General features: G+C 43.7%; 1 protein-coding gene across 4 annotated transcripts in view; it reads left to right on the top strand.

Annotated features, from left to right (window-relative positions):
* Positions 1-22,508, top strand: part of Scm (Polycomb protein Scm) — a 298,625-nt gene that overhangs the window by 50,664 nt on the left and 225,453 nt on the right. The window contains exon 2 of one of the 4 annotated variants that reach the window (XM_055066832.2): positions 7,707-7,768. The exons of the other annotated variants lie outside the window; for them this stretch is intronic. The gene's annotated coding sequence lies outside the window, so the exon portion shown is untranslated. The remainder of the gene's footprint in view (positions 1-7,706; positions 7,769-22,508) is intronic. 4 annotated transcript variants of the gene reach the window in all.

The following is a 22,508-nucleotide window of genomic DNA, read 5'->3' as shown; positions in this document are numbered from 1 at the left end:
ACCATGTGATGACAGTGATGACGACGACACTAACGAGCTCTCTTGAGCTCCCACTCTTGGGGAAGTTATCGGATCACTAAATGTTATCTGCAGTTTTGTTGAGTGCCACGGTAGAAATTCTCCAATGCTGCACGTAGTTGGCCAAATAAAAAACATGACCCTTGGAGCCTCGAACTACAGGAGGTGGCAAACCAGCATCTCTAAGTAATCCAAAGATCACCGAATAAAGGTAGCGCATTCCTGCAGCAAAAGTTTTTGCCTGGGTTACATTTTTTTGTGTGTTCGGTTAAGTTGAAAGCCCACCCCGCTTAATTAAAAAATTTGTTGTGGTCCCGATGACTTCGAATTAACGAGGTTTTACTGTAGTTGCCTTCACCTAAAAAGATCACGTACATGTGACGCCTGCGACAAAAAAGGATGGTCTACATCCACTGTCAAGGCCGTGAGGTGTGATGCTGGCTAACACTACCAGGTTTTAGTTCCAGCAGATAAACATACATACCTCTGAAAGCGTATGGGAAAATGGCACCGTGGTAGCTCAATTGGTAAGAGCATGGCACGTGTAATGTGAAGTCATGGGTTTGTGCCCTACCTGCGGCAAATTTTTTCATCCACTTCCAATTTCTGTTTATCGTTTCTTTAATTATGTGATAAGTACATATAATTTCTACTATGCTGTCCTTTGTGTATTTGTTTGTTGGCTTCTTATGATATGAGTAGTATAATCTAGGGTTTTAATGCAGTGTCTTTATGAGGAGTTCACTGGGACTGCACTAATCTGTCTTAAAACCCGGGGTGTTGCAAAATTGGGGGACGTATAACCGGAGTTTCACTGCAGACGTTCTTGAAGACGTGTTTGGAAACTTTTCGCATAATTTTGCTCACCCACTTTTTGAAACCTTAAAATAAGAAAAGAAGTGTACAAGTTACGCAAGTAAATACCGTACAAAGTGTTTTAAAAATGTATCGAACTTTTCGTCGGAAGAAATACAATTATTGATTAGGAGGTACCAAAGCCTAATCCCATTCAATATAGTCTCCTTGGTGATGCTCACACTTCTCCTAGGGCTCCCGCCATTGTTCGAAACACTTCTAGAATATGACTTTTGGAATGGTGATCAGCCGGGCTGTTGCATTCCACTTGACGTCTTTTCTTGACTCAAATCGGCTTTCTTTCAGCGGCATTTTCAGCCCGGGAAATAGCCAAAGTTACATGCAGCCGTGTCTGGGGAGCAGGGAGCCTGACGAACCACAAGAATGTTGTTTGGTGAAGAAAGCTTGAATCAGATATGCAGAATGGGCAGGTGCATTATCATAATGGAGCTGCCAAATTTTTGCTGCCCACAGATACGGTCGTTTGTGCCGCACAGCATCACGAAGGCGATAAAGGGCCTTCTGGTAGTATTCCTATTCCTTTGTGATGGTTTGGCCTTGTGGTGCGTACTCATAATGCACCAATCTGCGGAAGTCTAAGAAAACGGTCAACATGACATTGACATTGCTTTTTTTTGGGGCCTCTGAGATGTTGGATGTTTTCACTGTGATGACTGCATCTTAGTTTCTGTGTTCTGTCCATAAATCCATGACTCATAGCCTGTGGTCACGGTGTTCAGAAAGTTAGGGTTACTGTTTGCATTATCCAGCAGGTCCTGTGTGATTTCCAGATGCAGTTGCTTCTGCTCCATTAGCAGTTTTGCTACGAATATTGCAGACACTCTCCTCATTTTCAAATCCTTGTTCAAAATTGGATATGCTGATCCAATGCTTACCCATGTCTCATTGGCAAGTTCTTGGACTATGATGCGATGGTCCTCTATGACCTAAATCGGCATTGCTCAATGACATTATCATTTCGGCTTGTTGAAGGTCTGCCTGAACGCGGTTCACTGTCCACTGATGTGCGGCCATCGTTGAAGCGGTTGTACTACTCCTTTATCCACCAGGTGCTCATGGCATCGTCCATGAAAGCCTGTTGAATCTTGCGAATGATTTCCACTTGGCTATTGCCAAGCTTTTGGCAAAATTTGATGCAGTATCGCTGCTCATGTTGTTCCATCATTTTATAACTTAGTGGAATTCGACAAGTGCCCACTACATTTCCTCACTCATGGGCGGACTACCAGCAACTGAGGCTTTGGGCAGAAAAAAGTTCATGCATGCGCATGAATGTCCCCTACATATTTCTGCTAAAAGAAGTCTCCCTAACTTCATTGGTTTACGTGGGAAAGAAGGTTCGATACTTTTTGAACACACCTCTTATTTACTTATGTTGGGTAGCATCTTAAGCGCACTCAAGCTGCTCTTTGATAGCTTTTAGTCTGTGGTCCTTCAATTTTTTTATGGAAAAACTAAGGCAATTTTTAATAAAAAATCCCAAAAGAAGGTGGGGTGACAGTGATTTCTCCGTGGCAATGATAGCCAGAGAATGCCAATCAATGTTTTGACTTGTTTTAAGTTTGTGTTCAGCAAGGACATTGATGGGACATACAGCCACCGACATGCTTGCTAAACGTCGTCTCAGTACAAGTCAGAACACTGATTGGCATTCAGTGTCATCCCACCTTCCCTTGAAATCTTTATTAATTTGATCCACACTTAATCAGGCATGTGGAAATCTACCTAAGATGTACACCATTTGATTGTGCCATCTATTACACGCACAGTCCAGCCTCCTTTGCATTTGTGCACAAATGCAAAGGAGGCTGGAGGTTTGTGAACAAATGCAAGGAGGTTTTTGTTGTTGCCTGTGAAGAGTGTGTATTCCCATGTAGAATATGTATGCCCATGTAATGACCACCGATGCCGTAATGCGGTGACGCTCACAGCTGGCGCCTTGGTGCCTGCTGTAAAAGAGAAAAATAAAGATGCGCAGCACGTGCTCGAGGTGAAAGCTCGGCACGTGCAGTGTCATTCTGGAAGCCTGCCACAGTGGTCACTTTGGCTGCCACTCCACCCGCCTTCTGCGGAAATAAATGTAGGGATGATGGCCCGGCTCATTGGCCGCCGTCATGACTTCCTACAGTGGTGACTCGGTAAAATGTGGCTTTCACTGAGCGACATGCTGCCATGGCTAACAGGCTGGAGCCACAGTTCAGCTCATCACTATCGCCATTCCAGTCCAGCTACGTCAGTGCATGGTTTGCGCAGTTTGAGGGCGCTCTGGAGCTGAACAACATCTGGATCCAAGAATTCAAATTTGAGGTGTTCCTCAATGTCCTGCTGCTTCATCTCCAGCTCTGCCTCGGCGTTCCATTGCCTGGCCCGCACTTCTACGACAAGCTGCGGCAGCTCGTTTTGAACTTCTTCGGCGATGAATGTGCCGGCCGTTATCGCGTCAAGTTGGCACATTCGTTCATCACGTTCCTCGCCTGTGACGCAACACCCAGTGCTGCTTGTCTGAGCTCTATGGCAGTGACTCAATGCCCTTCACATCAACAGTTTGCACTGGCCACGGACACTTTTGAAATGCGGTTCCACTGGATCGACATTTCGATGTTCCATCTGGGCGGGGAGCCCTGTAGCGACCACAGACACTGTAACGCAGTGACGCTTACAGCCGGCGCCTTGGTGCCGGCTGTAAAAGCAGTGAAAAGTAAGATGTCCAATGCGTTCTCGAGGCGGAAGCTCGGCACATGCACTGTGGTTCTGGAAGTCTGCCACGCTGGTCCCTGCAGCCGCCACTCCGCTAGCCTTCTGCGGAAATAAATGTAGGGGCAACGACACTGCTCATTGGCCGCCGTCACGACTTCCTGCACCCATTGTTGGGAGATATTTTGTCGAACCCTGGATTACATATTTTTGATGAGTCGCACCAAGGGTGCCTTCACAGCAAAAACAGTGGTGCAGTGGCCTCTGACCCACGTCTGAACCAATGATGAAAGGCCAGAAAAGTTGGAAATGAAGTGAACCTTTAGAGAATACACTCAGGGAGACGTGGCTGTCTCAAAAGCGATGCATGTTACATGAGTGTCTGCAAGCAATTAAAATCAGTGGGGCACACTTGTAAGAAAAACGTCGCAAGTGTGAAACATGTGTTATGTAATGTGGATTGCTAGACTAGATTCTGTTAATCCTCTGGTCCTCAGAAAAAAGTGTGCAGCAGTATCACCAGTTTGCAAGTGCCTGCAAACAAAGTACAGTCAAATGCCTTTTGCGCAGACAATGAGCAGACAACCGCTTCTTCTGGAAGTACCTAATTTCTTATCGCAATCCAAAAGCAAATTTTTGGTTACTTCAGCCTGGTTGGTAAACTGCGTCAATAAATATGCACAGTAATAGTAGTAGGAAAAAGCACACTGATTGAAACACCCTTCTTGATTGATGTCAGCTGTTGGCCAATAGCAGCTGCGTATGGGAATCTACTATGCTATGAACCAGAAAAGAGTGACTCTTCTGTTGAAGCAAAAGGGGTACAGTGCGTCCCACTTGCAAACTCCCTATGCCACCCAGGAGTGCAAAATTTGGCTTAGTTGTTCACACCAGCATATGCTATCCACGGACTGAGTTTTTTTCACAAAACCTGAGGGGTGGTTCAGGACCTTTTAAAGGAGCCGACAAGGAATATTTTTTCGTAGCCGCCTTTTTTTTTTTTTTAAGCACAGTGGTAAACTGACCTGTCCATGTGTCTAATCCTACAGTGCTAATGTGGAAAATGCAGTCGAAAATTTAACGGAATTTTTCAATCTGTAGTCCCAGTGGTGTTTGTGTAGTCCATGCTAGATCTTAGGCAAGTGTGATAGCGGTTGTACGCACGCATGAGAAGCAAACGTATGAGTGTCCATATGAGGAATTGTAACTGGCCAAGATGCACGACGGTAATTGGAGTGTTGAATTAAAATATGCTAACAGCATCCAGTGGGAGGCCTCGGAAAAAGGACTTTTAGAAGACAACAAATGTGTGCCTCTACGAAGGCTTGCTTTAGCCCAATGCATTCACTCAATGAAATGCAGTCAAGCTCCATTCAGGGCCATTAGAGAAGAGTATTAGAGTAGTTAATATGGGGATTCACCATTTAATTATTTCAGCAATGCTCTACATGTGAGGTTTCTGCAAAGTGGTGTAATGATGTGAAGATGCCCCACCATTATTTCCAGCATTTAGTGGACAAGAGAAAAGAAAAACAACAGGACATGTTCAACTGAGTTTTAGTTGTGCAGTCTCACACAGGCTCTTCGGACAAAGGAACGACAGCACAGTAGTGCAAACAATCACAAGGGCATTTATTGCACCTTTCCTATACTAATACCTGCTAGCCGAGTTACTATTCTCGGAACATGCTGACAGGCATGCAGCAAATCGAAGTCTGACTCACCGCAACTGTATATGTTCGCCCGCATGCTGGACACCAACGCCTAATCTTTCGCATCTATGGTCACGCAAACGGTGGCGCGTTCGAATGATCATGCTTGTCCACTCCCATGTCCTAGCTGCTCCCAAACCTTTCCCGGGACGGTCCCGGGAAGCGGGTCGGCGCATGTGCAGAAGCTGTCTGCGCTGCTCACCGACCCCAAGCCAAGGACGAAGAGTGTACTCCCTGTTGCACCCTATTAATCCTGCCGTTAGGTTGCACTAGTAGCGCAACACTTGTGCCATCTCTTATAATTTGATGCAACCACACTGCCTGCTGCCGGCACTTAGCTATGTGGAGGAGCCAGATTACAGGAGACTTGAGATCCATGCTGGGAAAACATCAGGGAGCGCGTGAGAGTCAAGCATCCCCACATCCCCCCAACCTTAAATCACTCCGTACTCCGCCAAAACATGTCGCACATTCTAACATGGTACATGCGGCCATGGCTGCACCGAGGAAATGTCCACACGCTCTCCATAACATGCATGCCGACAATCCCTCTGAGGTACACCGCTGGCGTCCATTTTGCAGACTTGCACATTTGCAGACTTGACGGCCCAACTCGAGGCCAGGATCCCAGAAGTGGCGATGTACAAGTCGGCACAAGCAAGCGTCAGTCGCACCGATGCGCCCTGCTGGCGAGAACCGCAGTAGCCACTGGTGACTGCTGGATCTTTTCGCAGCCACCGGAGGGTTGCGAGCCAGACACAGGCGGCTGTCAAAGTCGCTGCACCGAACTGGCCACAGGCATCTCCATTGCCTGGGGTGGCTCGATTGTAGTCCAGGGTAGCAGCGCAGACAATGTGCAGATGACAGCAAACCAGGGGTGACTCTGCTCACACCGCGTACACTCAATGCACTCAACAAACAGTAAAGTAGTGCAAGGGAGAGGAATTCTGCATGCACATTGCCCATGTGATACGATGTGCTTAACTCTACTAGTGAAAGATCGGGCGGCTATGCAGATGCTAAGTTCATGTGAACAAAGCTTGCGTTTTTGAGTCAAACGCGTAATTTCAATTCGTGCGATGCTAACTAGAATGAGGGAAGCAAAGTGTGACACCTCAACGCCACAGTCCACAAGGTTGTGTCCCTCCATATGCGACAGGCAGCTTCTTTTTGACAGGTAACCGGGAAACTTTTTGCCTTAAGCCTAATGCATCACTACCCTGACAGCAACTGGCATCCAAAAACAGCACCCAAAATGGGCACAAAACAGGCAGCCATGAGGAGACTTCAATTCTGTGAGGTGGTCCTTTTATGGGACGGTCCCGCGGTCCACATGCAGAAGGTCTGCACCCCTCACCGACCCCAAGCCAAGGACTAAGAGCGTACTGCCTGTCGCGCCTGACTAACCCAGCCGTTAGGTGGCATTAGCAGCGCAACACTTCCGCCATCTCTTGTAATATGCTGCAACCAACTGGCTGCTGCCGGCGCTTAGCTATGGGGACAAGCTGGATTGCAGGAGACGTGAGAGCCATGCAGGGAAAACATAAGGCGACGCGTGAGAGTAGAGCATCCCCACATATTATAGAAAAGACATTGTAACCTATGTCACAGCAGACAGGGTGTGTACAGGTCGGTATAGTCAGAGGGGGTCCCAATGTTTTTTTTTATTGCAGCAAAATTTAGATGCCATAGCGGTGCTTCTCTGGTCGAATGGTAGCAGTGTTCTTTTGTCCACCTGGCCAGATCTTTTTGATAGGGCTCTCAAGAACAGATGCAACAATCTTTTATAGAAAGCCAGCCTTATATAAGCGCTGTACTTGCCTGTTGATGCCTTTTGCCAGCCAGTCCTCACAGGACTTGCTGACAGACAAGTGCAGGCCGTTGTGAATGATGTCATGCTTAGCCAGCTTAAAATGAGCCATATATATATGCTCATTTTTAAACGAGGTTGTTAAATCCAACACACATGTTCATCAGACAAGAGGCAAACATCTAAATACTGCACGTGTCCCTGCACGTCAGAGGTGAACATTGGGTCTGGTAATTAAGTTTGAAAAATTTTCAGAACACAAATTAAAAATTCCGATCTCTTGTCACAACTACTAGACTTAAACACAACCAAATAATTAATATATCTGAAGATCTTGGCCACTTTGGGTTTGTCAGCTTTTGCTGCCATGCGCTTATCCCTCTGAACACTGGTTTTTGGAAATTTCATATCTAGCTGAACTTTGTGTTACCTAGTACACTCCACCAGCTGACTGATTGAGGAGCATTATAACATTGGCCAGCTTCGTGAATGAAATGATGTTTAGTTTCGCACAGTGGGAGCGACCCTGTGTTGATGTTTCCTCCCCTTGTGTATTGCCTCGTGGACTCTCTTTTCTTTTTTCCCCCCGACTGCAGAGTGGCAGACGTATCTCCTCTGCCAAGTTTGAGGGTTCTGGTGGGCTGCAGCATTTTAGCAGGTGCGTATAACTGTGACTTCTGTCTCTGCTGCCCTGTCCGCTTCACGCCCACTGCTGCCATCTCACTGCGTGTGCACTGTGTGCTCTCTGGTGCCATCATCGAGCCTTGTCTGTTTCTGCCCATTGATGAGGGCTTTAATTTTGCTCATAGCATAACCATACCGGGAAACTGATATTTCCTTTTTTTCTCCCATGATCTTTTTTCAATGTGTCTGTCATGCAGAGTTCAGAGTAATCTTGGGCCTTTTAGAAACCCTTGGCTTTGGGTGCGTATGACACAATAACTCTGCGGAAACCCGCAAGGTGGAGAGAAGTAATAAAAAGAAAATGAGACATCCACCCAAACGTAGCTAAGTGCCACAAAGGAAACCCATATGGGTTCTACGAAAGAAAAGCTTTGCAGTTGATGAAAAATTCGTCCTGGACCAAAACGAATTTTTCTTCAACTGTGAAGCTTTTCTTCTGTGGAACGCGTATGCGTTTCCTTTGTGGCACTTAGCTACATTTTGGTGGATGTCTCATTTTTTCTTTATTAATTTGGGTGTATATGTTGAAATGCTATTCTTAAAACCTAGCGAACCGTAAACTTCTCTGGTCGTTAAAATAAAACAAGTGCTCATATAAGGTTGAAGATGAGCTTGAGAGGGTCTAATTATTTATGCATTAAGTGGTGCAGAGGGCATGTGTATATCTCTGGAAGATTACCCCACATCCAGTTTATCACTTGCTTTGTTAGTTGAATATATAAAGACTTAAGAGAAGGCATGAGGATAGGCGTGTCTGTTGTGATTACGCAAGCGGGATCCCAGTCAATGAAGACCTGATCTGACATGGTCCACCAAGGTATTCAAGCTTGCATTGCCTTTCGTGATGTTTTTCTAAGGCTGTTGACTACTTCTTTTAAAGTAGGAGGCATCACAATTCTTGCATGGTATCTTGTTGATTATCGTGGGAAACCTTGAAATTTCCAAAGCGTCTTTTACCGATATGAGTGAGCTAGTCTTAATTTTCTTGTTGGCATGTCATCTATTTGTTTTTTCAACCTTAGGTAAATGCTCATTTTATTTTTACCGTGTACCACCTTCATGTGACATGTTTTAATGCAGCATAGAATGTTAAACTTTGAGTACTAAAAATATGTGAATTTAATTTTTGGTTAATAGTAGGGTTTTGTTTGGAAAACCAGTTACGAGGTTCATGCAAGAAAATGTAATGATAAAGCCAATCCAATCTGGCCAGCACATTGTAGCTGCCCTACTTGTGGCAGTTGGTTAATTATTGAGCCTTCTTTGTTTTGTGGGAAGGAAACGAACGTTTGCTCATTGTTGCAAATAGTGTTTTTCAACCTTTTGAATAGGATAGTGCTTTAGTCCTTGAAAAAATATTTTGTCACGGTCTTTGAAATCCTTTGAGGTAGTGCATGAAAGCTGCAACAAAGCCTGAATTATGTAGTGCTTGTTGATTTTACTACAGATGCTCTGGTAGTTGGCATTCACTTGCATGTGCATGAAGGACACAGAGCTCCGTGTGCTTTTACTCTGCCTTGCATTGGAGAGACTGTATTGTCTGCATAATTAGTGTGGCTTTGGTTTGTTTAGTGTCCCTGCTGTGCCCACAAAAGAGCAGAATGGATACCCGGAGTGAGATACAGAAATATGAGTGGGTACCCTGAGGGCCCAAAATACATTGCATAAGTGAGGGGTTTTGTATGTTTGGCAGTGTTCATCTCATGTCGCACATTTCATATGGAGTACTAAGGCAAGGGGAAAAGAAAGAATAAGGTTATGCAGATTCATTGCACATCTTGGAATCTATGTAAAGCTTTCGTGAAACAGTTGACCAAATGCCCTAAATTTACGCGTTTCATTCCTGGTTCTTTGGTGTAAAGGAAACTGTAGTAGGTGGAAAGCTAGGTGAGTTGCAATTGATCCATTATTTGGATTGGTGTGGAAAACGACGGCAGCACAAGAAGGAAGGACATGGTACGAGTGCACGTGCTATGTAGTGTGACACACACGGCAATATACTCCCATCTCACAAGCCATTTGCAGCACTGCAAATGGTACGAGGCATACACAGGCAATATCCTTGCTCGTGGTGTCGTCTTCTCGTCTCGTTTCTCGTCTACGTTTTGCGCTGTTATCACCAGGATGGAAAACCAACAAGCCTAAGCTGTTATTTTAGCGAAATGCTTGATATTAGAATGTATGGTATCAGTTTGTAGAAGGAATGTGCTTTCTAACGGCATTATTTTCAAGTGAACGTTTATTACCAATTCTTTGCAAACAGATATTTAACAAAACTATTTGTAACGAACATGAGAAAACTCGGTAAACAACATCAGTGCTGCTTTGCTCCAAGAGAACATAAAAAAATTTAGAAATATACATTTTGCACAAAAAGGCTATGTTCAGCATTCCTGCAACCCGCCAGCTCTTGTGAACCGCCGCACAAGTACAATAGCCACTAGGGCTGCCAGAACAGAATGGTATCAAGTGTGTTGTGTTCATACTGAAGCTTTTTGCCTCACCAATTCTTCATGCATTAAAGACAGTTGGTACTGATTGGGCCACTCGTGGCCGCCTTCTTGTGCAAAACTACGCTCTTTGCGCTGTCACCGGCAAGTGGCCCTGCTCAAACGACGTTGACATCCTGCAGATTAGAACTGTGACCTTTAGAACACTTTGGATGTCTTTAGATCTGAGCGCGGCAGCGCCGAAACGGTTTGGGGTAGAAGACGGAACCTTCCAGTGGAGACCTGTTGATGTTCTGGGTCTATTTGATGCACTTTCGCTGTCTGTACTAAAGTCCGATGAATCAAAATCGTCTTCAGAGTCTGTGCTACTACCACCATCAAAACATTTTGACACAGAGTCATTGGAATCTTTCGAAATTTGCTGGTTCCGAAGGGCACGTGCACACGATGTCAACGCTATGTTGGAAGCTACAAGTGCTCATCATGCCCGACTAAAAGGCGCTTTAAAAATCCCCTCGTGGTGAAAAAAAAGGAAACATGAAAGCGAAACTAGAAAAATAGTTTCTCTTCTACACCCTGGATGATGCTAGCTGTCCGAAAGCGCCCGGAGCGCGGCAAAGTTTTAAAATTGAAATCATTAATAAGAAGATTTCGATGAGTATAGGCATGGACAGGAAACTGTTAAAGTTTTTTAACCACCTTATCTTGTTGCAAGCGAACATATTTTGGCTTAGGTTGAGCTGATGTCATCATGGGCATTTCACCACTTTCTGAATCGATTTTGATGAGCTAAGGTTGTTAAAGGACATTGTTCCATTTAGTACATACTAAATGGAACTAGTGGTTTTGTTTACAGCACATTTATTTCATTTTTTTTTTCATTCACGTTAAATGGCAGCAGGTATTTCATGTGAGCCGTGTTCGTCGTCTTCTGAGATTTTCCTGTGCTTTCAAACAAGCATGGCATCATCCATGCTGTGCTTTAGTATGGTAGATTGCAATCCGTGTGTTGATCACAGCGAAAGGGACGAGAATGTTGGCTTTGTATTTCATCCTTCAAGGGCAAAAAGGACAGTGATGACACTTTAGACAACAGTGAGTCCGAAGATGGAGAAAGTGGGGATGAGACAGTCGCCAGCTCCCGTAAATTGATTTGGCCATACAATCCTTTTAGACTGTTTTGTATCCTAAACAAGTTACTGAAATGTATCGGGCCATAAAGAAATTGAGCCAATATGGTATTATTAGTGTGAAAAAAATAAGCCCTTACTGGGGGGGGGGGGGTTAATGTACACATTATCTTTTCCAACCTTCTTCCATTTGTAAGAAATGAGAGAAAGAAATGATGTGTATTCCGTCGCAGTGAAATGGCTCTCGTGACGATGAATGCAGTAGATTAAAAAGTCATGTTTAAAATATGGAGTAATCTTCTGACAAGTAAATGGCTTACGTGAACTGCGCACATTTCCTTTCCATTATGCCACACCTGCTGAAAGTCTCAAATGGGGGAAATGTGCTTGCAACAGTAGCAAACACATGATGCTCAAGGGACTTCAGCAACAAGTGTGAATGTTTCAGCACACCATGCCTTGTCATCTGCTACGGAGGGACCACAAAAGTAGTAGCCAGGCCTTTGCAGCATTGGTACAGAGTGTCTCTTAATACTTTCTACGGACATTTGGCAAAACCCTGAGCTGCCATCCTTGCAAAGCCAGACATGGAGGTATTGCTGAGAAGACATTGAGTATGCAGTACTTGTCGCCTTGCAAGTGCATGCACCAGACATTATTTTGCAAAGTCTATCTGGTCTGGTACAGGGCCGGACATGTAGTAAAGCTTTGACAAACTTGCAAAAAAAAAAAATGATCAACTGTAAATTTGTTCAACTAGAGTGCAAAAAAGCCTGTCATCAAAGTCCAAAATGCATGCAGAATATCCAAATTAAGCCTGGAACTCTTGTGACAACCTCAGGCATCCAAAGAACATTGATCCAGTGCAATTGATTGACCCCAAGCACAATCCTCTGCCCTTAAGAGGAAGCTTTAGCTTGGGCCCAACTTGGATGCCGCATATTCAAATACATGTAAAATGCAGGAATACTATTCTGAGATAACCTCAGTGCTGATTTTAGGGAAGTTTGTTGAATTCCAGAGCAAAAGCTAAATTTAATTTTGAATTAGGGCCTGAATTGTTTTACAGAAATTGACATATCGGCAAGTTTGAAAAAAAAAAAAATATAGCACGAAGTTTAGAAACCCTTTACTCAACACCAAGAACAGATATTGGAGTTCTGTAAGCTGCATCCATACAGACATGATATACTATCAATTTATATCTTAAACATGAATTTGTTACAATGTTTACAAGGGTTTTGCAGAAGCCCTACTCGCATATTAGTGGTATTTTAAACATGAAATGTTTTTAGCTCCTGTCGTCGGCGACTTTCAAGTGACCTTGAGCCAGAAGTCGGAGCTGTCATTTTATTTATTTATTACAAAACCTACAGCTCCCAAGTTGGGCATTATCATAGGAAGATTAATTACAAACATAAAGGTCAAAGATTGAACTTCGCGAAAAACAGCATCATATCAGTTATGGTAAAACAATACAATCATCGTAGTTAGAGAGAAAGACAGCACATCCAATACCAAAAACATCCAATTATAAAATTTGTTACACAATGCATAAAACGGCACGCTGGAAATATTGTCTAAAACAGATTCATGTAAAGTTCTCTATGGTAGATGGAAAATTGGGTGCAGATATTATCTCATCAGGGAGCAAGTTCCATCCTGCAATCGTTTGCGGAAAGAATGAAAACTTAAATACATTACTATGACCTTGGTAGGCCCTTATTTTCTTGGAATTGTCACGTCTCTTAGAGGGATAATGAGGTGATATTAAATATATGTTCTTATCGATTCCTGTGTTACCGCTGTTAATGTTGTGTAAAAGCTTTAACGTGATTATTTTACTGTGGGTCGACAGCAACTTCCATGCCAGATTTTCCCTGATTTGCGAACCTCTAATTTTGTAGTCATAGGTACCCATGACGAATCTTGCAGCCCTTTTCTGAACACGCTCTAACTTATATTCAAGAACTTTTGTAAAGAGGTCCCATGCTGTGCAAGCGTATTCTAACACCGGCCTAAAATTTGTATGATACAAAGCTTCCTTCAAAGGTTTGGGCGCATACTTGAAGTTCCTCTGGAAAAGGTGCAAAAGGCAGCACGCTTTAGTGGTTGTTATGTCAACGTGGGATGTCCATTCTGATGCCGCAGTTAAAGTGATGCCCAGGTATTTGACTTCGTCAATGCATTACACTAAAACATTATTTAGAGAGTATGAACCAGACACCGTTTTCTTTTTGTTCGTAAATTGAACATAACATTTTGCTACATTCAAATGCATCTTCCATTTGGCACACCAGGAACAAATCTTTTCGAGATCAAACTGCAACACACTCGTATATTCGGCACATGACACAGGATGGTACACAACGCAATCATCCGCATACAGTCTGATGTTTGAAACACAGCCTTCACTTAAACCATTGATAAAAATTAGGAACAGCAACGGCCCAAGGACCGACCCCTGAGGCACACCTGATAAAACATTAACCGTTCTCGACGTCGCACCGTTAAGAACCACTTTTTGCTGCTGTTTATACAAATAATCTTTAATCCAACCGTAAAGTGAATCGGGGAGGCCAAGAAATGACAGTTTGTGCAAAAGTAAGTTATGCGAGACTATGTCAAACGCCTTTTGAAAATCAATGAAAACAGCACCTATCTGTGTACTATTGTTGAAGCCGAGTGCAACATCATGTATGAATTCAGTAAGTTGAGTGGTACAGGATAATTCTATGCGAAATCCATGCTGGGTTGGGATGAAAAATCAGTCATGAAGATGCTTAATAAGACCAGAATAAAAAACATGTTCTAGTGTTTTACAACAAACAGATGTCAAAGACACTGGTCTGTAGTTGCTTGCCAAATCACGAAAACCAATTTTAAATATAGGAGTTAATTGGCCATTTTCCAGTCACTACGTAATCTTTGAGAATTTATTGACTTGGTAAATAATTCAACCAAGATATGAGCAATACTGCGGGAACAGCGCTTCCAAGATGTGATTTGATATACCATCTGGACCATGTGCAGAATGAGGATTAATGTTGCGCAACAGAGCCCTAATTCCAGCCTCATTTAAAAGATGTCATGCATTTTAGATAATTGTTCGTGTAATTCATGTACTGGAGTATGAAGACATGCTGTGAAGTCGGAGTTAAAATATTTGTTAAAGCAATCGGCTTTTTTTGTGTCATCAGTTAACATATCACTTTCGTGCCGGAGAACCGGAACACCAACACGGGCTTTTCTGTTGCTTTTGACATATCGCCATAACTCCTTAGGATTAGATCTTATTTTATCAGCTAGCGACAATAAGTAGGTCCTCTTTGCTGTCTTTAATTCTTGTTTCAAGTTTTTAGTTAGGGCTCTAAGCTTGTCATATAAGTTCTGGCTTGGTGCTATCTTGAATGCCTTCTATACTCCAGCCTTCTTTTTTATTCACAGACGCAGTTATTTGTTAATCCAAGGTTTATCCATTCTACGTCTAGATGATACCACTATTGAGGGAATGTATTTAGCGACCAAAGACAGGATTTTGTCTCTGAACAGAGCCCATAAGCTTTCTATGCTATAGGGTCATTCCATGCCAAACGTCCCGACCCCAAAAGTGACCATCGCTGAAGTTCCTGAAAAAATTTGGGCTAGATGACTTTTGTGTGAATAAGGTTTCGCCAAAGCATTTTCGTCGAAAAAAAATTTGTGATCATGTGATCGCTCTTTGAAATTTCCGGGAAGAAGCAAAAGCTGGTTGGAGGTAATATTTTTTTATTCAAGCTTGAAAGTAGGTACGATAATAAACTTTATTTTAGAACATTGTACTGGCATCCTTCTTTCATATTACGTTATAAATGAATCAATTTTAAAATTTTCCGGATTTATTTGGCTCAGTAAAAAAGCAAAAAAAGTTGCGTTTTCAGACATTTCTTGCATAAACTGCGTTGACTTTTCAGCTGCAATAATTTTTCTGACTTCTTGCCTTTTGCTATATTGTATGTTAAAAATAATTCCGAATTATTAAGAAATATATTTTTTGAGAAAAATACCTTCAAAGTTGGAAAAAAATGACTTTTTGGCGAGATTCAGGCCACATTTAAGCATGAAGGCCCTCCAGATAAAAATATGTCAGATAGGTCAATATACGCACCGGCCTCTTAGCTTGTGATATAGAAAGTTTCATTCGAGTAAATTTTGTTTGAAGCGAAAAAAATTTTTTTAAGTCTGCAATCCATGTCATTAGTAAGCACTGCTGAGCTCAGTCTCACTGCACGATGCGTATGAGCCACCAGAGAGTTTTTGGGCTCACATATGCACTCCGGCTCTTCGCCGAAAAAACGTTGACTGTGTCGGCTATGTCGCTTGACGTCAGTCTAAACACATCGTAAATGGCCTGCTTTTGTCAGTTCACCTCTTGTCATTTTTGTGGCTCGGGGCTGTCAGGTTGGCGAACACGGCATCGATTTGGGTGTCTTGCAATAACAGTTAATGGCTAACTTTGCCTCCTGCAGAGCGGGAGGCAACACGGCCGCTTCTTTTCTGCTGTTCCGCACCAGAATGAAGACGGCTGTTGACCGGGCCACAGACGCTCACAGCTGGAGATTAGAGCCTGATTCAACTTGTCGGTTGCCTTCCGTTTTTTCGTTCACTCATGTTCAACTCTTCACACATGAACCTTTACAGGCAAATGAAAGACTCCATAGTATTCATGCCCGCTTCTTTACTTCAACTTCTTCGGTATTTGAGTATGAGGTGATACCAACCCGAAGAGTTGAAACCGTCACTGGTTTGAAGTGGTGGAATAATCGCGTTCCTTTAACACCGGTTGCTGTGCTGAATCTCGAACCAAGCTCTGTTCTTTTTCCTTGTATTGTGCAATTAGGTACCCACATTACTGTAATTCCCTTGATATTACTTTTGGCCCAGTCAAACAGATCCTCTGGAGATTGAATCTGGCTGTGATATGGCCGCTGCAAGCTTGCTCTTGCTGCCAGACGTTTGAGTGTGCCGCCGACACCATCGCATGCACTTTTGCCGTGTGAAGTGGCGAAGAAATTCCATTCTGCCGATAGATTAAAGTCCTGTTCATGGTAGCAAAGATTCAAAAAGTTCTTTTTGTTCTTATATTGTGATGAAGCTCCATCAGAGAAATAATGAATTTTTTTTACTTCAGGCAGATATTGTTTTACTACCTCGAGCACTGCACTCTGAAATGTGTGTACTGTGACTGTATCATGCTCCAGGCAGTCAGAAACAACAGCGAAACACCACGCAGAAACCTCTCCAGGGTCGCTTTGCGCCTTCCGAAAATAGACAACTACGGGATGTATTGTAGCTTGGGTGTTAACCCAGTGGTAAGACTGTGGTGCGTCCTGAAGTATAAAACTGTAATTTTCCGCGAAATCCAACACCATGACGACCTCGTGTTGGCTTAGATTAAACTTCAGTTCTCGAAAGTAGCGAGCTTGCTGCTTACTGATAAAATGGTGGATCTTAAGTTGATTCAACATGTCTGTGAACTTTTCGGAAAACTCTTCTGATGTCAAAACCATGGTTTCGAGTCTACAGCGGACTCCACTTATCCATTGCCGGACAAGGATGTTGTCTCTGCTCTCTGCGACATGGGCAAGACTTTGTCGAAGCAGATTCTCAGCGTGCTTTATGCCAGGGCAGGATGCGCATTTGCCGAAAATGCAATCTTGGTTATCAAGTCGACATACAAGTGTAGCCAGCAGCTCTTCAGTTGTCTCCTTGAGCCCACTAGCATGAAGCATTAGTTTAAAGTTCTGATGGCTCATGCAGACACACACTGTGTGTGTGCCGCTTCCACCAGCCAAAACACAGTGGGGAGGACGCAAAGCGGCGAACGTTGAAAAGCCACACTTTAAATTGTAAGTCTTCTTCTATTCTTCATGCATTTCCTTCAGGTTCATCAACAATAGTCGCTTTTGATGGCCTTTCAGAGTGTCCTTTTTTCCTAGTAGGCAATAAGACACAGAGTCATCCTCGTAGAAAGCTCTGACCGATGACTTCACTTCCTCACTAACTGGACGACCACGTCTTATTTGCGGCCTGCCTAGAATCCCACTGTTAGACTTGACTTTCATTGCCTCGCGAACTTGTCGTTCTGATGCACCAAAGAACTCCATCATTTTTCCACGAGACCAAGATTGGGGGGCTAAAGTGAGGTACTGTATTTTTTTTTCTCGGCTATGTTCTTGGGAAAACTTGTTTTTCAAGTCTTGCATCAAGCAGACATAATCATTCAGGAGGAGTTCAGCGCCCTCGCGTTTGTCAAGGGTCGATGGTTGGCACATTTCCGGGGACGTAGCCGTTATGCCCTTCGCGTTTTCTCGCATTGTTTCCACTTTCTTTTTAGCATGCGTCTGTCTTCCGCGCTGCAGTTTCCTTTTTACGCTGGTGCCAACACTTCTTTCTAAGGCCTCCTTTTCTGTTCCTGTACCACTTGATTCAGGTTCACTTTCACTACCTCCGACCAGAACGTCGAGTTGTTCTTCTGGCAACACCAAATTTGCCATTCTTTGAGTACTATACAAGTTCCGCTTGCAAGCTTCACAGATTCGATTTCCTGGAACCAGGGCTAGAGAAGGGTGGGCATCAACAACGGCCAGTGTGATGACGGTCGACCCCCGGCAATGCTTCGCATGTCTAAAGAATTGGTCTGAGCACAACTTCGAAGCGACTTTAGAAGTGTATCAATGAAGGTAAAGTTGTTTGTGGTGCCTACAAATGGTCGCATCTTCACCCAGGCTTCTTTTTGAGCGCAGCGCAAGAAGACGCCGATCTATGTCAGTCAAAGTAACTACAGTTGTCAGCCGCTGCTCGCTGCAGTAAGTTGTCTTGTGGCAGTTCTTTGGGCCGAAAGAGCATGGCGGAAGTTCGCTTCCTGAAAAATAGTGCCAAGCGTACCAGTAAGCCTCCAGAAATAAGCTCGTTTTAGCTGCACTGCATTCTGTTGGTCTCATTGTCGAAGATTTTGGCTTTTCTGACATACCTCAAAACATGCCGCACTGTAAATGGGCTGATTAGATAACCCCCAGTCTGTTCACGAAAATATCGCTCAATTGATATAGCAAGCATCGTTTTAGATGATGCCTTGAATTATTATTCTCGTGGAAAAATCTGATTCAGTTCAGGCGCTCTAGGTGAACTGCGCAAAGATTTGAAATCGCAAGTCAATGCTCGAGACATTTTCTTACCTTTAGCATTGCAAGAAATTGATGCTGGAAGGCATGATGCTGAAGCTTGGATTTCGCATCCATTCTGAAGGTGTTGGGCCGAGTTATGTGCCATATTCTTTCCTATGTTCCTTCGTTGCGACAACGTTTGTACGCATTCCCTTAAAATTCGCTCACAGGAAGCCTCGTCTGCCGCCTTGCGCGTCTGTTAGCTGATCACACTATTTTGATCGGAGAAACACATGAATACAGAGGTAAGGGTAAACAAACATCCCCAGAAGGATGTAAAGCCGTTTTCCTTGCGTTTTCTTAAGCACCGAAAGAGCAAAAACCAAAAGAACGTCAAAAATTTTAATCTGCAGTAGTTATATATACTAGCCGCCGTCTGCTGGGCGGCAGACAAGGAGGAGAAAGCAGACGACGATACGGAGACGACAAGGAGAGCGGCGGCATGTGTGCAGTGCCTACTAATGACATGGGTTGCTGACATCAAAAAATAATTTCTCGCTTCAAACAAAATTTACTCGAATGAAACTTTCCATATCACAAGCTAAGAGACCGGTGCGTATATTGACCTATCTGACATATTTTTATCTGGAGGGCCTTCATGCTTAAATGTGGCCTGAATCTCGCCAAAAAGTCATTTTTTTCCAACTTCGGAAGTATTTTTCTCAAAAAATATATTTCTTAATAATTGGGAATTATTTTTAACATACAATATAGCAAAAGGCAAGAAGTCAGAAAAATTATTGCAGCTGAAAAGTCAACGCAGTTTATGCAAGAAATGTCTGAAAACGCAACATTTTTTGCTTGTTTACTGAGCCAAATAAATTTGGAACATTCTAAAATTGATTCAATTATATCGTAATATTAAAGAAGGATGCCAGTACAATGTTCTAAAATAAAGTTTATTATTGTACCTACTTTCAGGCTTGAATAAAAAAAAATTAGCTCCAACCAACTTTTGCTTCTTCCCGGAAATTTGAAAGAGCGATCACGTGATCACAAATTTTTTTTCGATGAAAATACTTTGGCGAAACCTTATACACACAAAAGTCATCTAGCCCAAATTTTTTCAGAAATTTCAGCGATGGTCACTTTTGGGGTCGGGATGTTTGGCATGGAATGACCCTATACTGACTGCTGTATTCCAGCAATACTGGCAGGAATGAGTTTAACTCTTCATCTATGGCATTATAATTCCTCTGTTCATACATAAAAACCTTTCTCGGGCAATTCTTGCTAACCTGTAACTTCTTGCACACTATTGTTTCATTTACGACCTCATGATCACTTATTCCTGGTGCTGCCCTAACTGCTTCAACTACATCTTCATTGTTGCTAAACAAGTCCAACGTACTGTCCTTAGCTGAACCGTAACACGTTGGGAAATTTATGAACTGAGCAAGTTCATTGTTCCGTGTTAGTTCAATGAAGGCCGCGTGAAGTGCCGAACCAGTCGTTGCCACAGGATAGCGGTCATGCCATACAACTTCAGGCATGTTAAAATCGCCCCAGAGTAGAATAGTTTCCGATGATAAGACCGACAGTGATCGTGCAAGGCTGCGAAGTGGTTCTATGCTTGTTGAAGATGGTGACCTGTAAAATGATCCCACCACAAAGCTGTTTCCACAAGAAACCAATATTCTATACCAAATACATTCTGAAGAAACATCATCACAGTATAACAGTACACTTCTGATTCTGTCATGTACAAGAATGAACACACCTCCTCCCTGGTGATTACGGTCTTTTTGATAAGCTATATATTCGGATGGAAACATTTCACATTCCGATATGCCGGGGTCGAGCCAAGATTTCGTCCTGATAATATCAGCTTGTGAAATGTGCAGTAGGCTAGAGAATTCGTGTTTTATTCTTCAGGCTCCTACATTTGATAACGATGACGGACAGGCAATCCGCCGTGTCTCTTCTAAGCCGCGGCGGCTCGCGCTTTGTTTGCTACTGAATGTACTCCCGTACGGAATCTGTTGTGCCATCGTAAATATAAGTCAGTCATCTTGTTGTACTTCAGCTTATATCTAGCTCCAGAGTTCTGTTCCCGCGCATAAGCAATCAGTTTGCTTCCACATCGTTGAACCTGCTGGGAGTAGTCTTCACTTAGCGATATTCTGCTGCCCTTCAGTTTCAAAGTTGCAGAAAGAAGATGCTATTTGTCCTTGAATAGTCCGAACTTCACAATAATGGGCCTTGGTTTATCATTATTATGCTTCCCCATCCTTAGTTAGGAAGCATCTGCATGACACACATTGGGTCTATACCATCAGGATTAAATCAAGTTGAAATGTACATCAAGACACTTATTGGCATTTCCTCCAGTTGTGGAAGATGGATTGCTGTCTCGGATATCTTTGAATGCCATAAAAACCGGAATATAGGTCGATCCCACGACTAACAAATTCTAAAAATGAAAAAAAATCTTTTTCAGTGGCAAGAGTACCGAAAAACACCCTTACCTTGAAACAAATGTGACTCAGTCGGTTGCACATTGGTGACAGTATTTATTTAAATCCTGCTCGCATGTGCACCTGGCCAAGTTTCTAACAGTATTGCGCGACCATTGACCCGCGGGCTTGTCAGCACCTTATTAATGGCGCTGAGCGGCGAAACAAACGAGATACACGCATGTGTACACATGCGCTTACTTTAGCTATTTCGCTGCTCTGTGCCGTGATGATAAGGTGCTGACAAACACGCGGGTCGATGGTCGTGCGATACCGTTAAAAATTGGCCAGGTGTACAGTACACAGAAGGGCACCACGTGCGCAAGCGCTACTCCGAATCAGAGCAACGCCTTTGATCAGAGTCGTCCGAACTAGAGTCGGATTACGAGTGTTTCTCGGTGCCCAGTCCAGAGGCGCGCGCGGTCTCTACCGCTTTCACAGTGATGCATTCGGCAGTCACAGGCAGCGATCTTACACGCAGCTCCCGGACGAACTCCGTAACCTTGTCTTCCAGTTCTGCGGTTCACTGCGGACCACCCACGAAATGACATTTTCTTTTGGTTACTGCAAGTTGTAATATGCTGCTTCTGCCTCCGCCAGTACCGAATGCTCTTTTCGGATACTCCAAATTCGCACTGTTCCGCCAGGTTGCCGTGGGCTTCCCCGTACTCAATCACCTTTTTCTTGAAGGCGATGGTTAATTGCCGTCGGTTTCCGCTCATTTTGAACCAAAATATGAAAAAGCAGCCTTTAACCAATATAACTGTGACAATGGGGCTCTTGCATTGCCCAGGGGGCGCTGCGAAAATGGAGCTTAAAAAAGCGCCCTCTGTCCTGAACTGGGTAGTACCAAGATCGGTCGTCTGCTTCGGAAAGCACGTTTACATTATGGACCCGCCACTTTCGGTTTTGTTGTACTATGGCTTGCAACAAATATTCGGTGCCGAAGATTTTTTCAGGGGTGGCACGCTACGTAAAGGCAAGAAATTATGCAACGCCGAATACGTGTAAGCCGTTCAAGAAATAAGCGGCGAAGTTTTAGCGCAGTGTCAATCGCAAGTGAAGCGAGTTGCGTACGAAGTTGAACTTCAGGTAAGGTTTGCACGCTGCTAGATTCAGGCGCACAAACGCGAGCAAATGTTTGCTATAAATTTACAGCAGCGATTAGCAGACATCATGTGTACAGAATTGCTCAAGCGCACGACGGTATGCGCCGCGACGGCAGCGGTCTTTCGACATGCCGCGAGAAGGCAGGCCTCCTGCAATCTTTGTTGACTACATGCTGCTAGACAAGTAGTTATGACTACACTGTAGTAGCGGCCATCTGTCCCTTTTGCAACTGATAAATAACTGCATGATGCAATGCACATGTGCTCGCAGTAACCTACGTGCGGATCGCGCTGCAGCGCGCGCTCGTGCGCTGCTCGCTTGATGTAGCTTTTAATGACAGCGCTCGAACATCCATGTGCTGCG

Source organism: Dermacentor andersoni, chromosome 6 (assembly GCF_023375885.2).
Source record: "Dermacentor andersoni chromosome 6, qqDerAnde1_hic_scaffold, whole genome shotgun sequence".
In the NCBI taxonomy this organism is placed as follows: domain Eukaryota; kingdom Metazoa; phylum Arthropoda; class Arachnida; order Ixodida; family Ixodidae; genus Dermacentor; species Dermacentor andersoni.
This window is presented reverse-complemented; position numbering and strand designations above follow the sequence as displayed.